Source organism: Ascaphus truei, unplaced genomic scaffold, assembly GCF_040206685.1.
Source record: "Ascaphus truei isolate aAscTru1 unplaced genomic scaffold, aAscTru1.hap1 HAP1_SCAFFOLD_601, whole genome shotgun sequence".
Lineage (NCBI taxonomy): Eukaryota > Metazoa > Chordata > Amphibia > Anura > Ascaphidae > Ascaphus > Ascaphus truei.
In genome coordinates, this window is record NW_027456934.1 from 1 (window position 1) to 5,000 (window position 5,000).

Sequence of the window (5,000 nt, forward strand, 5' to 3'; positions counted from 1 at the left end):
TCCCCGGCGATCAATCACCTCCCTCCCCGGCGATCACTCACCTCCCTCCCCGGCGATCACTCACCTCCCTCCCCGGCGATCACTCACCTCCCTCCCCCGGCGATCACTCACCTCTCCCTCCCCGGCGATCACTCACCTCCCTCCCCGGCGATTACTCACCTCCCTCCCCGGCGATCACTCACCTCCCTCCCCGGCGCTCACTCCCCTCCCTCCCCGGCGCTCACTCCCCTCCCTCCCCGGCGCTCACTCCCCTCCCTCCCGGGCGGGGGGACAGTCAGTGGACAGGCAGCCTGCAGCTGCCTCGCGGCGCCGAGTGCCTAAGATGGCGGCGCCCGGAAGGAGAGGTAACATATCTGTGTGTGTGTATGTCACTGTGTGTGTGTGTGTGTGTGTGTGTGTGTGTGTGTGTGTGTCACTGTGTGTGTGTGTGTGTGTGTGTCACTGTGTGTGTGTGTGTGTGTGTGTGTCACTGTGTGTGTGTGTGTGTGTGTGTGTGTGTGTGTGTGTGTGCGTCACTGTGTGTGTGCGTCACTGTGTGTGTGTGTGCGTCACTGTGTGTGTGTGCGTCACTGTGTGTGTGTGCGTCACTGTGTGTGTGTGTGTGTGTGGGGGGGGGGGGGGCACTGTGTGTGTGTGTGGGGTGGGGGGAACACTGTGTGTGTGTGTGTGTGTGTGCGTGCGTCACTGTGTGTGTGTGTGTGTGTGTGTGTCACTGTGTGTGACACTGTGTGTGACAGTGTGTGTGTGTGTGTGTGTGTGTGTGTGTGTGTGTGTGTGTGTGTGTGTGTGTGTGTGTGTGTGTGTGTGTGTGGGGGGGGGGGGGGGGGGACACTGTGTGTGTGTGTGTGTGTGTGTGTGTGTGACACTGTGTGTGTGTGACACTGTATGTGTGTGGGGGGGACACTGTGTGTGTGTGTGTGGGGGGGGGGCACTGTGTGTGTGTGTGTGGGGGGGGGGACACTGTGTGTGTGTGTGTGGGGGGGGACACTGTGTGTGTGTGTGGGGGGGGGGACACTGTGTGTGTGTGTGGGGGGGGGGACACTGTGTGTGTGTGTGGGGGGGGGACACTGTGTGGGGGGGACACTGAGTGTGTGGGGGGGGACACTGAGTGTGTGGGGGGGGACACTGAGTGTGGGGGGGGGGACACTGAGTGTGGGGGGGGGGGACACTGTGTGTGTGTGGGGGGGGACACTGTGTGTGTGTGGGGGGGGGGACACTGTGTGTGTGGGGGGGGGACACTGTGTGTGTGTGGGGGGGACACTGTGTGTGTGTTGGGGGGGACACTGTGTGTGTGTGGGGGGGACACTGTGTGTGTGTGTGGGGGGGGACACTGTGTGTGTGTGTGGGGGGGACACTGTGTGTGTGTGTGGGGGGACACTGTGTGTGTGTGTGGGGGGGACACTGTGTGTGTGTGTGGGGGGACACTGTGTGTGTGTGTGGGGGGGGACACTGTGTGTGTGTGTGGGGGGGGGACACTGTGGTGTGTGTGGGGGGGACACTGTGTGTGTGTGGGGGGGACACTGTGTGTGTGGGGGGGACACTGTGTGTGTGTGGGGGGACACTGTGTGTGTGGGGGGGACACTGTGTGTGTGGGGGGGACACTGTGTGTGGGGGGACACTGTGTGTGTGGGGGGGGGACACTGTGTGTGTGTGGGGGGGGGACACTGTGTGTGGGGGGGTACACTGTGTGTGTGGGGGGGACACTGTGTGTGTGGGGGGGGACACTGTGTGGGTGGGGGGGACACTGTGTGTGTGTGTGTGTGTGTGTGTGTGTGTGTGTGTGTGTGTGTGTGTGTGGGGGGGACACTGTGTGTGTGTGGGGGGACACTGTGTGTGTGTGGGGGACACTGTGTGTGTGTGGGGGACACTGTGTGTGTGTGGGGGGGGACACTGTGTGTGTGTGGGGGGACACTGTGTGTGTGTGGGGGGGACACTGTGTGTGTGGGGGGGACACTGTGTGTGGGGGGGACACTGTGTGTGGGGGGGGACACTGTGTGTGGGGGGGGACACTGTGTGTGTGGGGGGGACACTGTGTGTGTGGGGGGGGACACTGTGTGTGTGGGGGGGACACTGTGTGTGGGGGGGGGACCACTGTGTGTGGGGGGGGACACTGTGTGTGTGTGGGGGGACACTGTGTGTGTGTGGGGGGACACTGTGTGGGTGGGGGGGGGGACACTGTGTGGGTGGGGGGGACACTGTGTGGGTGGGGGGGACACTGTGTGGGTGGGGGGGGACACTGGTGTGTGTGTGTGTGTGGGGGGGGGGGACACTGTGTGTGTGTGTGTGGGGGGGGGGGGGACACTGTGTGTGTGTGTGTGTGGGGGGGACACTGTGTGTGTGTGTGTGTGGGGGGGGGCACTGTGTGGGTGTGTGGGGGACACACTGTGTGGGTGTGTGGGGGACACACTGTGTGGGTGTGTGGGGGGGGACACTGTGTGTGGGGGGGGACACTGTGTGGGGGTGGGGACACTGTGTGGGGGGGGACACTGTGTGGGGGGGGGGGACACTGTGTGGGGGGGGACACTGTGTGGGGTGGGACACTGTGTGGGGGGGGACACTGTGTGGGGGGGGACACTGTGTGGGGGGGGACACTGTGTGGGGGGGGGGACACTGTGTGGGGGGGGGACACTGTGTGGGGGGGGGACACTGTGTGTGTGTCAGAAACTGTAGGGTGGGGACCGGAGCTGCGCATGGGGGGGGGGGGGGGGGGGAGGAGCGGAGAGAGAGGGGGAGCAGAGAAACATACAGGGGGAGTGGAGAGGAGGGACCCGGAATATTTTAAGCAACCCCCCCTCCTGTCCACTGTCCCCCCCCTCCTGTCCACCCCCCTCCTGTCCACTGTCCCCCCCTCCTGTCCACTGTCCCCCCCCTCCTGTCTACTGTCCCCCCCTCCTGTCCACTGTCCCCTGTCCCCCCCTCCTGTCCACTGTCCCCTGTCCCCCCCTCCTGTCCACTGTCCCCCCCCTCCTGTCCACTGTCCCCCCCCCCTCCTGTCCACTGTCCCCCCCCCTCCTGTCCACTGTCCCCCCCCCTCCTGTCCACTGTGCCGTCCCCCTCCTGTCCACTGCCCCCCCCCCTCCTGTCCACTGTCCCGTCCCCCTCCTGTCCACTGTCCCGTCCCCCTCCTGTCCACTGTCCCGTCCCCCTCCTGTCCACTGTGCCGTCCCCCTCCTGTCCACTGTGTCGCCCCCCTCCTGTCCACTGTGTCGTCCCCCTCCTGTCCACTGTGTCGTCCCCCTCCTGTCCACTGTGTCGTCCCCCTCCTGTCCACTGTGTCGTCCCCCTCCTGTCCACTGTGTCGTCCCCCTCCTGTCCACTGTGTCGTCCCCCTCCTGTCCACTGTGTCGTCCCTCTCCTGTCCACTGTGTCGTCCCCTCCTGTCCACTGTGTCGTCCCCCTCCTGTCCACTCTGTCGTCCCCCTCCTGTCCAATGTGTCGTCCCCCTCCTGTCCAATGTGTCGTCCCCCTCCTGTCCACTGTCCCCCCCCTCCTGTCCACTGCCCCCCTGCCTCCTGTCCACTGCCCCCCTCCCTCCTGTCCACTGCCCCCCTCCCTCCTGTCCACTGCCCCCTTCCTCCTGTCCACTGCCCCCCCCTCCCTCCTGTCCACTGCCCCCCCCCTCCTTCCTGTCACTGCCCCCCCTCCTTCTGTCCACTGCCCCCCCCTCCTTCCTGTCCACTGCCCCCCCCTCCTTCCTGTCACTGCCCCCCCCTCCTTCCTGTCCACTGCCCCCCCCTCCTTCCTGTCCACTGCCCCCCCCCCTCCTGTCCACTGTCCCCCCCCCCCTCCTAGCGGGAAATTTAACTCACGGGCAACGCCGGGTCTCTCACCTAGTTTATAATAAATCTGTCAAAATTAGTTGCAAAGTTACTAAGTCTGATTGAAGCTTTATTAACCTGTACATTACCAGGAAAAGCACTCTGTATTAGATTTGTCACAATCATACTGCAAGCAAGCAAGTAAGTTCCTCTGAGAGTGGGAGATGCTATGGAGTGAGCTTTTAACCATTTACATGTGGGAGGGGGTAAGCTTCAATTAGGTAGGAGGTTGCCACCCTCCAATCAGCTAAGACTAGCTGAACAAGAATTGTAAAACATACAGAACACCTACAAGCTCATATTGAACCCCCAAAATACCCCACAACATATATATATAAGCATATGAGTTTCACAGAGGAGTGCTACTGAGCATGGCAATATATATTTAATGTGAATAGAGGCCCAGATAGTGCGTGGATAAGATAATGTTAAAATCAGATTTAATGGGTATGCATTAAAAATGAGAACCGAACAAAGAGTGTGTCTAAAAAAGTATTAAATTAGTAAGAACTGCAATGCTATAAATAAAGCACTGTAATGCTGTATACCTATAATATGCACTGCCAATGTGTGCCTGTATAGGGCAATCGCGTTAGCCCGGATGGCCAAGGGTATGGTAACCCAAACTTAGCCAACAAGCAGAACAATAGACCCAATGCTGCGAGAATCAGTGTGAGACCTCTCTCCCTGTATATGTATATATACACACACCTCTCTCCCTGTATGTATGCATGTACTGTATATGGGACTGGTTGGTGTTCCCCGTCCATCTGCAAGCACCTGACTATTGATAAGTATACTTTGGTCTTTATTGATATGTTTGTGTGCACCCAGCATCGTGTGTGCGTGTATGTATGTGTATATATGTATATAAATACACACACACCGAAACGTTGGTTGATTTGCGGTGCCGGTATGTTTTAATACATATACTTTTGGACTATAAACATGGTGCGTGCGTATGTATATATATATATATATATATATATATATATATATATATATATATATATATATATTACACACACAAAATAAAAAATAATAGACGATACCGTTATGTATGCGTGTGTGTGTGTACACACCTCTCTCCCTGTATATATGTGTTCACACCTCTCTCCCTGTATATATGTATTCACACCTCTCTCCCTGTATATATGTATACACACACCTCTCTCCTGTATA